This window comes from Acomys russatus, chromosome 11 (assembly GCF_903995435.1).
Source record: "Acomys russatus chromosome 11, mAcoRus1.1, whole genome shotgun sequence".
NCBI classification, from domain to species: Eukaryota; Metazoa; Chordata; class Mammalia; order Rodentia; family Muridae; genus Acomys; species Acomys russatus.
In genome coordinates this window covers 32,084,944-32,100,493 of record NC_067147.1, presented here as the reverse complement: position 1 = coordinate 32,100,493, position 15,550 = coordinate 32,084,944, and the positions used below count along the sequence as shown (strand labels likewise).

At 50.2% G+C, this 15,550-nt stretch overlaps 1 protein-coding gene across 1 annotated transcript in view; it reads left to right on the top strand.

Annotated features, from left to right (window-relative positions):
* The first annotated feature begins 536 nt into the window (after positions 1–536).
* Positions 537–15,550, top strand: part of Rftn1 (raftlin, lipid raft linker 1) — a 197,230-nt gene continuing 182,216 nt past the window's right edge. Inside the window, exon 1 of the mRNA XM_051153046.1 lies at positions 537–707. The gene's annotated coding sequence lies outside the window, so the exon portion shown is untranslated. The remainder of the gene's footprint in view (positions 708–15,550) is intronic.

The following is a 15,550-nucleotide window of genomic DNA, read 5'->3' as shown; positions in this document are numbered from 1 at the left end:
CACTGATAGCATATGCAGCCCAGGGCCTCTGGCCTCTGTGTTCCTTGCATTAGGATGACTGTCCTGAACTGGTTTGAGAGAGAGGACATGGGGATATCAGGGCATTGAACTTAAAGACTCTCTCCTTAAGACAGTTAACTCTGATGACCTCGAGAGAGAAGGGGAGGTGAGAGTAAGCCTTGCCTTGTTATGTCTTGACCACAGAGGCCCTGTCCTATGGCCCTTAGTCACCTATTCTCCCCACCCCTGCCCCCCCAGAACTGCTAACACTTATAAAATATTGTTAGTTCCTTGATAAGAGCAGTAGGCAAAGCTTGGTGCCAATGGCTGGAGGAGGCAGACATGTGATGCTGGCCCATTACCATCCAGCTATTTCTCAGCTGAGGCTGGGTGCCAAAACCGGGATTTTAGGTCTGGAAGAAGTTGTTCCTGTGTGTTCCCTGACTCCCAGGCCCGTCAGCCTGCCTCCATATGCAAGCCTAGATGAGAGAAAGGGTCTTGGTGGTGTTTGACAGTGTGCTTTGTTCCAAGATCCCTAATTCAGTTGACCCGAAAGCCAGCGAGATGATAGAGGGAGGAAGGTGGGCTGGCAGCCATGATGGTCACACCTGCCATCCCCCTGCAGAGGGCTGGGTGAAGGAGTCGGGAGGAGACACAGAAGGCTTTCTGAGAATCACTGTACCTAGAAGAAGGGCCTGGGCTCTCGTGTGAGTGTTACTCTTCTGCATATTTGTTTTCCTATTCCTTCTTTGTTTGTTCCTTCATTTGTTCATTTGGTTTATAGAGAAAGGGCTAATTGGAACCCCCTGTGGCCAGATCTTGATTAACAGAGAGCCCGAGGTGAATAGTCCCTGCCTCTGAGTTGCTGGAGGCAGGGAGGGCTTCTGTTCACAGGTCAGAGCTCAAGGAAGATTCTGGATGGAGTCCCTAGGTCCTACCAGGAGGTCTGGGAGGAGGTGCTTACATCTGCTCCTTATCCAAGTCAACTTACAACTGTCTAACCCAACACACTTGCTCAGTTCTCTTTAGCACACAGGTGCTGAGCTAAGGGTGACATGTTCTCATAGTTTCAGGGCCAACGTGACAGCTTTCTTCCTTCCATTCCTGGCTCAGTGCACTGTCACTGTGCTAAGTTCTGGGCCAAGGAATGGACAAGAGTGGCTGTCCCTCATCTGAGGGTGGCTGAGGAGCTCTTGTCTCTTGGTTACTTGCTGGTGCTTTGTCCTGTAGTTTGCTGTATTCTGTCCACAGTCCATCTCCAACTTTTGCTGAGTCAGGTCTCAGCTGATGCACCTGCTGCTTGCAGGAAATAGCAGCATCTTGTGGTGATGGTACTTTCAAAGATGCAGAGAATCTTTGTGGGGCTGTTCACAGTATTCTGCCACCTCTGTGCTCCCTTCAGTTGCTTGGTGTGTGTGTGTGTATGTATGTGTGTGTGTATATGTGTGTGTGTGTGTGTGTGTGTGTGTGTGTGTGTGTGTGTGTGTGTGTCTATCTTCCATGGTGCCGCAGTTTAGGGAACTTGGACTTTCTTGGTCCACTTGCCTCAGCCACCTGGCTCTATCAGAACTCTCTATCTTGACTCGTCAGCTAGAAGGCTGTGTGTGCTTCTGCCCCATGGGGCTCTAAGAAGGCTCATTCAGAACAAAAGCAAAAACAACTAGGCTGTGCTGCTACTGATGCCTCTGTTTTCCAAGCTTTGCTGTGCATCCAGCCTCTGCATAGCACATTATGGGCTGTTTCCATGGTCCTTAGAACTGAGTCAGGCCTGGGTGACAGAAACATTTTCTGCAGAGAAAGAGGGGTCAAGGAGAGGGAGGGAGGAGTAGATGGAAAGAGTCTTGCTATGTAGCCCAGACAGATGGGCTGGAACTGGCAATTCTCCTGCTTCAGCCTCTTGGGTGCTGGGATTACAGGAATACAACACGGTGCCAGATCTGCCTTTTGGGTAAACCACTGGGACAGTGTTGGCTAACTTTCACCAGGGGCTCATGCACTGTTATGCCTGCTTCCTTCTATTCTTTTCCCCCTCCCTGTAGTCTGGAATGTGTCATTGCAGTCTTGGTGGTATTTGAAACTTGGGGATCCAAGCTTTTGAGACCTCCAAAATTTTTCTTGGCCTTCTCACTAAGAAAAATAACTCCCGAGATGCAGATGCCAAATAGTTTTAGCTGGGAAGGGGGGAAAGGAGGCTAACAGGTAATAATTGGAAATACTGATTGCCCAGTAGCAATTAATATTTCAAAAGTTGTTTGGAATAGACAACACAAGTTATATTTAGTTATTTCTGTTCCGGGGATGCAACCCAGGGTCTCGTGCACGCTGTGCAGGGTGCTCCGTGAGTTAGGCCCACAGCACTGGAGTAATGGCTTAGAATGAATTAGTTTGAGTTCCTCTGCTGTTCCAGTCAATAGTTGCAGCCGAGTCTTCTCATTGTGCTTGCATATTCACTCAGCAAATGTTTAGAGAACGCTTGTTATCGCCAGGCCTTGTTCTGGGTACTAATCATGGAACGAAAGCATTAAGGAAGGAGGCAAGCCAGTCTGCAGTGAAATGCCACCTGTTCTTTAAAGTGGTAGCTACCCGGGTTCTGGTACCTTAACGTAGCTCTGGAGAAGAAAGCAAGCTTGGGCCTCGGTCCCAGTTGACAATTTATTAACTGTGTCACTTTGGGTGAGCCTCGCGATGTCTCTAGGCCACACTTGATTTGTAGTGAGCAGACAACCATGAAATGTGTCTAAATGACAGCTGTCTGAGCTCGGGAACAGTACCTGTTGGTCATTGCTGATCTTAACATCACACTGGCCCAGGGAACCCCTCAGTGGACCTTTGATAAATGGGCAAGTGACTGGCGTTTTTTTTTTTTTGTTGTTGTTGTTTTGTTTTTGGTTTGTTTTTTTACTGTGTTTCAGGTTCTGGGACCCCCGAGGATCATGTAGATCCCAGGTTCATGTGGCGCTGCTCTTCTGAGATCTCTGTTGTAGGCTTTTCAGCCCTCATGGATGTTCATGATGCCTTTTGTGGTCTGACGATGAACTGTCTCCCGCAGGTGCCTGTGTGCCCTGCTGGTGACATCCGTATGGGACCTTCTGAAGTTGGAGCCTTGCTGGAGTCACTGTAGCTGGGCTTTGAGGTTTCCTAGCCTTGGCCCAGTTGCTGGTATCTGTGTCTCTCTCTGTGCAGTGCTCCCTACCCCCAACTTCCTGAGTATGCGTGCAGTATGTTCAGCCAGCTTCCTTCTGCTAGCATGCTACCATGCCTTTCCAGCCTGTTGCCTTTTCTTTCTCTTCGTGGTGGACTCTATCTCTCTGACACCATAAGCTAAAACAAATCCTTTCCCCTTCAGGTGGTTTTTTCTCAGGATATTTGACCATAGCACCTGGTAATGAAACTAGCTCACTGTATCACGTGATGAGTTCTAGCTGCATGTGTCAGGCAGGACCGTGTGGGGAGAAGATGAAGTCCTGAGTGGATGAGTACGGTTGACATGTGACCATGGCCATGAAGGACCCCAATGCCTCAGACCCATGGGAATGACAAAGCCTTCCCCTGATCTGAGTGTGGATGTGGCAGAGGGCTGACCTTTAGCTAGGACCTGTGTGTGCAGAAACTATCAACCTGAGCTTCCTCTTCCTGGATGACTGCAACCCAGGACTGAGCTGGCTCTCCTACAGAGACCTGCTACAGAGATCAGCTAACAGAAACCCTCTCCTTATTGGCGCTGTCTATAACAAATGCTCTCCATTTCTAGGCTGCAGCTGGTGAGTCTCCATTGCAGTGCACAGCCCACCTGAGCTCACTTTTCTGTGTCTGTGTCTGTCATTTCTTCGTGCTCCATTGCCCCAGTTTGGTCAGTCTCTAAGCTGTGCAGGTTTTGGCAGGACAGGCAAGGCTATGTTGCAGAAACCAACACCATGTCGTTTCTGTCTTTAGAACAAGCCAAGCCTTAGCCGTGTTGCGTAATGAGTACAGGTCAGTCAAGGGCTCAGCACCTCAGTCAGTCAGGGACCCTGGACTGACCAGCAGCCAGTGACCTTGCTTCCGGCTTGAGAGAAGCCCGGTTGTGTCTTAATACTAATTCCACCTGTGCTCATGATTCACCAAGGCCTCTCGCAACCACAGGAGCGTAGACAATCAGTTGCCATGGGCCAGAAGGGGACAAGCAGAAACATGATGGCTATACTGCTGCCCTGTCACAGGGACTCTGAGCTGGTCCATGATGGCTTCCAGGTGAAGATCCGTGGACAGAGACGGGACTAACGTTCCTACCCTGGAGTCTGCCCACTCCTGTGCTTAGATCACAACTTACCCTCTATTTCAAGGTCTTCTGCCAGCACAAGCTCAGTGAAGACCGTGACAGTTCATTTCATTGCACCTTGACTAGCCTTGGAAGCACCTAGGAGACACACCTCCCAATGTTTGCCAAGAGGCTTAGCTGAGGAGGGCAAGACACACTCCATGGGCTGGCAGCCTGGAAATGCACACAAGGAGAAAAAGGAGAAAGCTAACTGCAGCCATTCCTCCCTTTCTACTTCCTGACTTGGGAAACAGTGTGGCCATTTGTAACGTGCTTTTCTTGCCACCAAGCTTTCCCTATTGTTGCTGTCGGTGTTTACAGACTCAAACACACAAACACAACCTCTTCCTTCTCCCATCACAGTCGGCTTTCGCCAACTTGACAACTTTTTTTCTTGACAGGAACCTGGATACATCTGTTGTGATGGTTTGAATGAGAATACACCCCTCATGCCACTCCCCCCCATCCCCCCATTCCCCCATGCCCCATCCCCCCACCTCCCCCCTCAGGTGTTGGGAAAGGATCAGGAGGTGTGGCCTTGCCAGAGGAGGTGTGTCGCAGGGGAAAGACTTTGAGGTTTCAAAAGCCCATGCCATCCCCAGTTAGCTTTTTCTGCTTTGTGCTTGTGGGTCAAGATGCAAGCTCCCAGCTGTTGCTTCGGCACCAGAGGCTCTGAGTTGTATAAGAAGGCAGGCTGAGCAAGCCACGCCAAGCAGCACTCCTCCTTGACTTATGCATGGGCTCCCCTCACCAGGTCCGTGCCTTGGCTTCCTTTCCAGACTTCCCTCCATGATGGACAAGCTGAAACAAACCCTTTCGTCCCCCAGTTGCTTCTGGTCATGGCTCTCATCACAGCAACACAAACCCTAAGACAGGTTTTACGGAAGCAGGAAGAGTGAAGCTGCAGAGGCTGATTCTGTTGTGGCCGTTGGCGTCTGGATGCTTTCCAGGCTGCTGTCATTGGTGCTGATAGGAGTTCACTGCCAGTGCCACTGGGGAGTAAAGAATGCTTGGCCAGGCCTCTCGGCTGAACAGGTCCTTGGTGGGCGCTGAGAGCAGAGCAGCAAGTCCCTGAGAGTTCCCAAGGACTGGTCAGCAGGCTTTGCACTGTACATCCTGCCTCTGGCTGGTCCTGAAGCTGTCCACAACCCCCTTTCCTCGCCTAGTTCCCCTTTCTCCTCTGAGGCTCATGGAAGACGCGAGTGTGCATGGACAGGATAGTGATAGCGAGAGACTAGATTTTAGACAGATCCCTGATAGACAGGCAGAGCAGGGGAGATAGCCCACAGCTGGATAACCATGGGCAGTAGCTGGGCTGTCTGCTCTCTTACCCTTCGGGCTAGAGACAAAGGCCTGGCAGGTTGAGACAGGGGCCTCCTGGGCTTTTTCTCCTGTTAGTACGGCGGCAGGTCTGTACTGACAAGTTCAAGGCCAGGACCAGGAATGTTGTGGGCCTATCAGTTTCCCTGTCTTTGTGCAAACTGGCCAACCCTAGCTTAGGGAAGGAAGGACCCTCTCAAAACATCCTTGAAAGCCAGCCTTCCAGGAAAGGCAGGCTCCACCCTCCTGCAAGAGTCCTTCTGTGTGCCTCTCAGTGTGTGTTTCCTCACTCTTTATAAATGTCTTTCCTCGCCGGTTGGTTGCTTCTGTCTGCTGCGTCTGAGATTTTCCCCGCTGCTACCGTTTGTCCTCAGATTTTTCTTGCCTTTTAATTCTTTAGCTGGCAGAGAAAACAAGCCTGATTCAGACCCCTAGGTAGTAACACTAGTAAGGAAAGGAGATAAGACAGTGAATGACGGTTCTCTTTGATTTCCTATTTTTTTTTTTTCCAACCTTTTCATTTTATGTTTAGTCCTTGTCTTTGGAAACTCAAAAACTAAGATTTTTGTTGTTGCTGTTATTGTGTGCTTTATTGTAAAAACTATGATTTTTTTCTTTGTATCTAAATGGATTGTAAGAAAGCTAACACAGTATAGACAAAACTACAGTGGGGATGGAGAGGTGATAAAAGGAAAAATCATACCAATTACTAGGTACAAATAATTTAACATCTACCAACTGTTATGGTTCAGAGTGAAATGCCCACCACAGACTCATACTTTTTGGTCTCCAGCTGATAGTGGTTTTTGGTGTTGGGGGGACTATGAAACTTCAGGGGTGGGGCCTGGAGGACAAAGTGGGGTGTGTGGTGGGCCTTGAAGTCTGTAAATCAGCTCCTGCTTCAGGCCTTCTCTCTGTTTCCTGTCAGCCACAGATGTGAGCAAACTCCCTTCAGCATGGTTTCCCCACCTCAAAGGACCAAAACATTGGTCTAAATAAACCCTCCTCCCTGTAAGCTGCCACCCCTCAAGCATTTTATGCCAGTGATGAGAGAAGGAATGGGTACAGGCACCAGTGATGCTTCTCTCTCCTTATAGCACACACATGTACATTGGAATGAATACACACATACACACACACACACACACACACACACACACACACACACACACACACACACAACCTCTGGCAATATAATTCATTCACTAATGTAAAGCAACAAACATGTCTCACTAACAGACTAGCCCCTGAAGGGATGGGATGCTCTGTCCCCATCTCTGGGATGTGGATGGTACTGACAGAGCCAGGCAGTCCCTCAGGCTGTGACAGAAACAAGGCCTAGAGGGCAGAGTGTTTCCTGCTGTTCCTGAGATACAGACTAATGGCTCTTTTCTCTAGAGAGTAAATTCTGTCTCAGCCACAGGAGGGCCCCTGTCCTCTTGAACTGTGGGTCCGCACTGGCTGGGAATTCGGAGATAAAACAAGGAGCTGGCTCAGGGAAGAATAACAGTCATTTTTCTTTTGTATTGGGAATGAATGGAGTATTTGGCTCTGACCCAACATTTCCTCCAGTTGGTGACTCCCGTGGATGGCATTTTCAAAAATATTAGTTTGACTACTTTGGACAGAAGTTGCTGGCCTATGCATATCAATACATATGCAAAAACACAAGCTCCTTGCTCCCACCCAAGCCATACTCTCACACCCCCCAAGACAGACTCAGAGGCTTGTCACACTGGTTCTGTTCCTGTGTGGCCAGGAGGAACCAGTTTGCCACAGTCACTCCATTACAAGGAACAAAGGGCAAGGACTGTCAGGAACTACAGCCCTGGGACCTCTACCACTTTATCTGTGGCGGGAACCACAGCCACCATGCTTGCAGCCACCATCCCATAACCATGGACTATGGAGCACCTGTCAAAGGTGACCTCACCATGGCTGCAAAGCTACCTCCAGCAGTCACTATAATGATGATTATCTTACAAGATCATAGACAACTGCTCTCTTCTGCTGACCCTGAATGCCGTTCACAAGGTGGACATAAGCTATGGCTTTCCTGGTCTTAGGAATAAACAACTGAGGCAGCTGTCCTTCATGTCCCAGGCCTTTGCCAGGCCTACCTTCTGGCCCAAGTTGTTAACTTCTGTCTGCAGAGACACGGGAAGTGGAGTTAGCCAGAACCAAGTTAAGAGCAGGGTGGGCCTAACTCTGGTGGCACTGTGGTTTTGGGGTTGTGTGGGGGAAAGGTGGGCAGGAGAGGAGACTGTCTTGGGGTACTTCTTCATGAGTATCAGCAGAGCGAGGGGGGCAGCTGCAGGTACCTGTACCTGGATTATCTCCAGAGGAGGGTTCTATCCAGGCCAGGACAAAACTGCTCCGGCTGGGACACTCCTTCCCTTGATCTCAGCCGGCTTTACACAGAGAGGCCTTCCTACACTTGTCTAGGCTGGGCTGACTCCTCCTGTCCCCACAGGGTGTGGGGAGAACCAGCTTCCCCATTAACTCAGGCCTGTATTTTATCAGCTTCCAACAGGCAGGATCCCAGTCCTGGGAGCATCTGTGACCTGTTGTGCAGTAATAGCTTGGCTTTCCTCGTGTTCAGCTCCCTTCACAAGTACTTAGTGTGAAATCATAGGGGAAGGAAGTGTGAGCAGAAGAAAAACAGCACTATTACACAGCCCCCCGAAGAGACTGCTGTGATAGAATTAAAAGCTGCCGCCCTAGGACATTCTAACAGACGACACTGTGAGGTTGCCAAGGTAACCCACCAGGATACAGTTCCAGCATCTCCGGGGTTGAGCCTGGGTAGATGAGGTCAGTTAGAGGTAAGGCCCAGCTGCTCGCGCTGTTTCCCCTAACCATGCGGCCCACAGCGGTCCAGACAACATAGGTGAACCCGAGGCTTGCCTGCTTATCACAGGGGAAAGAAAATCAGAATGTTCTGGGTGATTGTTGAATGTAGGCCACACATTTGCAACTGGGGGTTAACAACTCATGAGCTCATTACATACATGTTTGTCACACACCGCGTATCAGGCTGGAAGCATCGGGACGTATGGAAACGACAAGACTAAGAACTAAAAAATGAAGACCCAGGCAGGGGAAAATTCATTCAAGACATTTAAACACACGGCGTTGATCCTAAGGACAATATTCATAGTACGGAGCTGGTGTTTACAAAAAAAACAAACACCCCCCTCCTCCCAAAAAAAAACCCAAGACCCGAATCACACACTTAAAAAAAAAAGTAAAATTACATACAAAACACTTGTAAGTGGAAAGAATTTGCTTAAAAATAATCTCTCTCCTCTCTGGCTCCTTCCCCTTTGCCCTGTGATTTTGTTTTGACCACAGGCAGGTGCTGTTTATGTAGTGACCATCAAAGGCTCTAGAGGCGAGTGAGGGGAGCTCAGGGTGCAGATTTCCAGGTCTCAGGCAAGGATCTTCAGCAAAAAGACCCCTCGCTTGCTTTGATTTCATAAACAAGGGGAGCCCTGGACCCTTGTCCTGGCTTCTTATTTTCTCCCAGTGGGGCAAGCTGGAGGTGTGAATTGGGGATGGGAAAATGGAAGATGAGGGGGAAGTGGTGTCAGGAAGCAGTGAGTGGAGAGGCAAAGGGGGGAAAAGAGGACAAATCAGGGTGGAATGGTGGTGGGGAGTCCAGGGGAGAAAATCCTGGAGTAGCTCTCACAAGAGGAGCCCCGCAAACAAGACAGTGCTTCCTCCCTCCTGGCGGGTGTTATTATTAGCACCAGACGGACCTCATTAAAACACAGGGCCTACATCAGCCAGCCCTGTGCCGTGTGGCTCCAATGCCTAAGGACTCTTCTCTGCCCAACCAGAACAGGATAATCAATTAGATCCCGGCCCCTTATGGTAATGATGATAATAACGATAATAGCAGAGTTATAGAATGCGTTCAAGCCTTTTACATTTAATAATGCACGAGGAAGTACTGCTTGGCAAATGAATAAAGCCCAAAGTCACTCCAGTCACAGGGGACTAAGGACAGAAGGCAGGAATCCATCCTGACCATTTGTCTCTAGGGTTTCTGCTCTCAAGCCCTGCAGGGTAATTCTGTTTTCCTGGCTTCAATGAGACACTATTTCACACCTCCATTTGGTAAATCAGCCCTGTCCTAGGGAACTGATTCATGGAATTTTCTCCTTAGGGAACTCTTAATACCTAGGCTAACGTGACTCAATCCCATCAAGGTCTCAAACCTTTGGACACCTGGATAAGGCGGGGAAAGAAAGGCTGAGGCCAGTGGCACCATTTCTCCCCAAGTACTGCTTGCCAAGAGAGAAACCCTGCAGCACATCCTGTTTGGGGACGTTCCCACCTGTGGAATGGGTCAAGACCGACCTCTTTCCAGCTCTCCTCCCCACTTTAGCCATCAGCATGTTGATGGCCTTTGCCTGCCTATTACTTTGGCAGGCATCTTGGCGCTCTGCTAAGCAGGTCTCGGAGTCCCGGACTGGGGGAGGGAAGTTGGGGGGAGGGTCGAGGTTGCGTGGTGCTGGCGGCGCACGGGGCCCACCGGTCTCTCGCGGCGGGCTGCCAGGGTCCGCTCGGCTTTCCCCAAGAAGATGCAGCGCAGCATATTTTGCACATGAGTTCAGAGGAAGAGGAAGTGTGTAGCGGGCGGACGCGAGGCGGCGGCGGCGGCTGCAGCGCGGGGTGGGGTGGGGGCGGCGGGGCTGGAGTCGGAGCGCGCAGGGCGCAGGGCGCAGCGAGCGGGAGCGCGGCGGCCACTGGCTCCGGGGAGGTAACCCGCGCAACCGGCGCCTGAGGGACCGACGACACACGAGCGGCCGCGCCCCGCGCTCTGCCCCCACCCCCGGGGACGCGTCGTCCACGCGCCGCCCTGCTCTGCATGGCACAAACTTTCATCCCGGGACGCAGCACGCTGTCTACGGGAGCCCGCGCCGCCGCCGTACTGGTCCTCTAAGGTAGGTGGGCGTGTGGCGGCCGGCAAGGTGGCGCGCAGAGGCCTCGGTTGCTGGCCTCCGGGCCTGGGATCCCAGTGAGCAGACGAGGGCTCCTCGTGCCACCTCGGGGTTCCGGAGCGGCCAGGCGAGCCCCCTGGTTCAGGTCGCATGGGGATGGGGACCGATAGATGGGACGCCAGATTCTGGGCCAACTTTTTTTTCCGGATGAAGAGAAAAAAAGAGCACCCCCCCCCCAAAAAAAAACAGACCACGGGAGCGCGTTGGGGTGAAAGGGTCAGGTCGCCTGCTGGGGGTCATGAGCTTCATAGGCGGAGGGTCTACTGGAAGGACACCAAGAAGCTCAGAGGCTACAGGTGGGACAGGATCTGCGGCTGTAATGGGTACTCGGCCTGGAGCAGATCCGAGTTGCCATTGCCCACGTGCGCCCGGAGATCTGGGCTCCACCCAGGGCGGAGGTGTGCGACTCCTGAGAGCAGATGGCCACGCTCTGAGACTCGGTGGAAATTCCGGGAGCCGAGTCACAGGCACCAGAAACGGGTTTTTTTCCCCTCTGAAAGGGATTTTTCTTTCCTTGTCTTGACACTTTCCAAGGCACGGGACACGCCAGGATGGGCATTGGGGTCTGGGCGAGGAGAAGGTAGTGTGTGTTTAAGGCTGCCTGACTGTCTGGCAAGTGCGCCAGGTCCGCTCCACAACACACCGTTATCTTTGGAAGCCAGAATCTCACCGAGGGCAGGGTTAGCCCGGCGCGTGCTCCCTGCTGCCTCTTGGCTGCTGGCTCTCAGCTGCCCCCTGTGGGCGGTGGTTGGTGTCAGTGAGTTTGTTTTAGGAGCTTACAAACAAAAACTATTTCTTCTTCTTTTTCTTTTTTCTTTTTTTAAGTGTGAGTAGCTGCCCAGCTGCCCAGCAGCAGACCCTTGTCCATACAGCTGTTTTCAGAAGGCAGGCGTGAGGTCAGAACAGGTGTCTTTCAACAGCTACCACGGAGAGTCATCTCAGGATAAGCCTTTTCCAGGAAGGAAGCCCGGGTGTAATGTGAGTGGCCTACAAGCCCATGGGTAGGGCCACTGAACCCAGCGTATCCCTGGCTGCCAGGATTCCTAATTTGTACCTTCTGAGCAGCTGAATTCTGAGGAAGTTCAAGTGACACCACATGTCACTAGCCACCCACCCTCAGGGGTTAAGCAACAAGCCCCTGTGTGGTGCTCTAACTCCAGTGAGTCAGTGTAACCATGGGACCTGAGGGATTACAGCTTGCAGCCTCCCCTGTGCCTGCTTTTGTGGGGCAGGACATCGGTTCGTTTTTGTCTTTTGTTGTTGTTGTTGTTGTCATTGTTGTTTTCATCATGGACAAGGGGCAAATGAAGTGCATTGTGCAGCCAGCTGATAGATTTGGTACAGGAGTTGAACTAGAATGACTTGGAGGATACAAGTCAGTGAATTTTCTCCCTCTGGAACAGAAAATTTGGGCTTCATTTCAGTTATCGCTTTGTCTGTTAGGGAAGTGGGCTGAGTAGTGGGAGTTCTGTTCCTCCGTGCTGTGTGGTCCCATGGCCCGGTGGCCCTGGCTGCCTCACCAGATGTTAACTTGGTAGGCTAAGGAGCAGGCACACTGATTCTTCTGTATCACCATCTGCTGCTGCTGCTGCTGCTGCTGCTGCTGCTGCTGTTGGGACAGGGACTCCCTGGTTGGTCTAGATCTCTCACTGTGTAGACCAGGCTGGCCTCAAACTTTCAGCAGTCCTCTTTTCAAGTGCTGGGATTATGGTATGTACCACCACCACCACACCCAGCTCCCATGAAAAACAAACAAACAAACAAATGACAGTAAAGTTGCAATAAGGACCATACAAATACCTAGCTGGACACAGTGGCATATTCCTGTAATCTCAGAATTCAGAAGGTTGAGGAGGCTGGAGAAATTTGAGTTAGAGGCTAGCCTGAGCTACGAAAACAAAGACCCATACTTAAATTTTTCTAACATTTTGCTGTATTGACTTTTTTGCACACCTAGCTGTCATCTATCCAGTGTGTTGATTTATGTACTTTAAAATAAGTTACAGTATTAGTACAGTCACTTGTACTATGTGTACATAAGGTAACACACACATAACAGTGACATACATGTGCACATTGCTTTGACATATGCTTGCATTGTGCAACCCAGTCCTTACCAGGACAGATACTATACCATCAGTGTGGGTTTCTTCATGGCCCCCTGCCAGTCAGTTCCAGTTCCTACCTCCCCAGTGGCAACCACTGCTCTGTTTTACCATAGGTTAGGTTAGCCTGTTTTTGAATGTCATATATACAGAATTCTACAGTTCTATACAAAGTTTCCTTTTCCTTCAGTAATTGCATTTTGTTACATTTGTTATGTATTAGTTATGTTTGGGAGGTGTGTGTATGCCATGGTTTGTACATCCCTCTGTTCCTGGGTATGTAGGTCGTATACAGGCCTTTTTGTTGTTGTTGTTGTTAATTGTTTTTGTTTGTTTGTTTTTTGGTGAAAAACACTACTATTAGTATTTGTGCATTTGTACACAAATTCCTAGGGACTTAGTTCCCACTCTTATGAATAAATACCCATGTCCCAGAGGAGGTATGTGTAGTGTACAGAAGAAATTGCTAGCCCCCCCCTTTTTTTTCCAGAGCTGAGGACCGAACCCAGGGCCTTGCACTTGCCAGGCAAGCGCTCTACCACTGAGCTAAATCCCCAATATATATATATATTCCACTTTACACTCCTTGAAGAATACAAACATGCAGTTCTGGAGATCAAGTCACAGCCCACTCTCCTATCTCTAAGCCAGGTTGGTTAGAATGTTCTCCCGGGGTTAGAGGACTGTGTCCTCCTGGGACCAACTGGACCAACTGGGGCATCCATAGGCGTGTGTTTAAAGGGAGAAGGGACTATAAGGCGCAGGCCCTCAGTCTTTCACTTAATGTTTTTTCACTTAATTTTATTTATTGGTGTGTGTATATGTGAGAGATGGGGCATATGTGTGTTGGGTATGATGTGTGTGTGTGTGTGTGTGTGTGTGTGTGTGTGTGTGTGTGTGTGTGTGTACATGCCACAGATGTGTATGGGAGGTGAGAGGATAGGCCTGGGGGTCTGTATGCAGCATCTGCCTATTTGAGGCACATGGTCCCTTAGTTACAGCTGCATATACCAGCTGGCCTTTGGGTCTCCTGCCTCTACCTTGTGTCTCACCCTACGATTATAGACGCATCCAGCTTTGGTGGGTCCTGGGGATCTGAACTGAGGTCCTCACTCTTGCCCAGTAAACACTTAACTCTCTGAGCCACCTCATCCCAGTTCTTAAGTGGGTTTAGACTTCAATTATTGCAAATGATAAGATGAATGCTACATCTTTAGAGATCCTCACAGAAGGGATTTCCAGAGGGGAAAAGGCCCTAGATTGTGAAAGATTGACTGAGTTCTTTCTATGAAAGAGAAAAACAACCCCAAGTTCCACAGACTCCCACTGAACTTCTGCCTAGAAACTCCTGGGGGATTCTGGGATATGGGATGGGCTGATGTGGTGGAAATAACCTTTGGATTTCACCAGAGTGGGCAGCTGCCTGCATTTTCTTGGGAACAAGGGCAGAGCTGGCATGGGTAAGGGTGGAGCAATTTTGCTGAGAACTTTTGCCCTTTTTTTTTTTTTTTGTGAGAAATCCCCATCTTATTACTGAGAAAAGGGGAGTGACCTCCCAGAGGTCCTTCCATCTACCTCTGTCCCTCTGTGTGGGACCTGAAGCAGGGGCTGACCTACGGTGATCCAGGAGACACAAAGTGTGGCTGTCCTGTGGAACAGAGGTTGAAATGCAGACAGAGGTCTGTCAGGGTGTCCCAGTATTGACCAGGTTTCTCAGGGGACAGATGACCCATGTCCAGTCTTGAGATACTGGAGAGGGTCTGGGGCTCTGTGGTTTATGGAACTACAGAAAACATGTGTGTTGCAAACATCTTGACAGTGGGTGATGAGATGTCACATTCCCAACTGTCACCATATGGTTCTCACCCTGGGGAGGGGGATGGTATCAAGCATTTGGACCTAGAGCAACTTCATTGTCTCAACAGCCATTCTATTCTGTAACAGATTTTGCCGTTGTCATTAACAAATTATTAGGTGCTACCCTAGTTGTTAGGTGCTGCTTGTCCCGTTACACATGCCATCTGAGTCATCCTCAGGGCGGGGCGAGTGCTGGTGCCGTTCGCTTTTCAGCCTGGAGGAAGGGGGAAGCTCAGCAGACCCTCAAGTTTACCTTCCCTGGGTTTACCTTCCAGTTTCTGAAACCTCCTGGGGAGAGACTCTGTGGCACTCAGAGTTAGTGAGCACAGAATCTTCTGGAAGCACAGTTCACAGTACACGAAGACATACTGTAGAAGAAGTGTCACTGGGGTAGTCAGAACAAAATGACAGGAAATGTCACACCGGAGTCACTTCCTTTAGTGTTTTATGAACTTTTGTTTTACGGGCATAGAGCTTTGGCACAGTTGGGGCTTGCAGAGAAGTACTGACTTTGGAGCTAGGTGTGGTGACACATACCTGTAATCTTAGCCTTCAGGAGCTGTAGGCACGAAGAGTTCAAGGCCAGCCTGAGCTATAGAAAAGAAGGAGCTCCTGACTCAAAATCTAAAACAAGGGCCAACAAAATGGCTCAGCAGGTAAAGGTGCATGTCCCTAAGGTCTGGTGACATGGATTCATTCCCAGGAGCTCAGGGTGGCAGGAGAGAACCGACTCTTGAAATTGTCCTCTGACCTTGAGGAGCATCCTTTGGCACATCTCTGTCTCTGTCTCTCTTTCTCCCCCCCCCCCCACCTCTCTTCTCTTTGTCTCTGTCTCTGTCTCTCTCTCTGTGTCTGTCTGTCTGTCTGTCTGTCTGTCTGTCTCTCTCTCTCTCTCTGTCGACCAGGCTGGCCTTGAACTCAGAGACCCACCTGCCTTTGCCTCCCACTCCACACACACACCC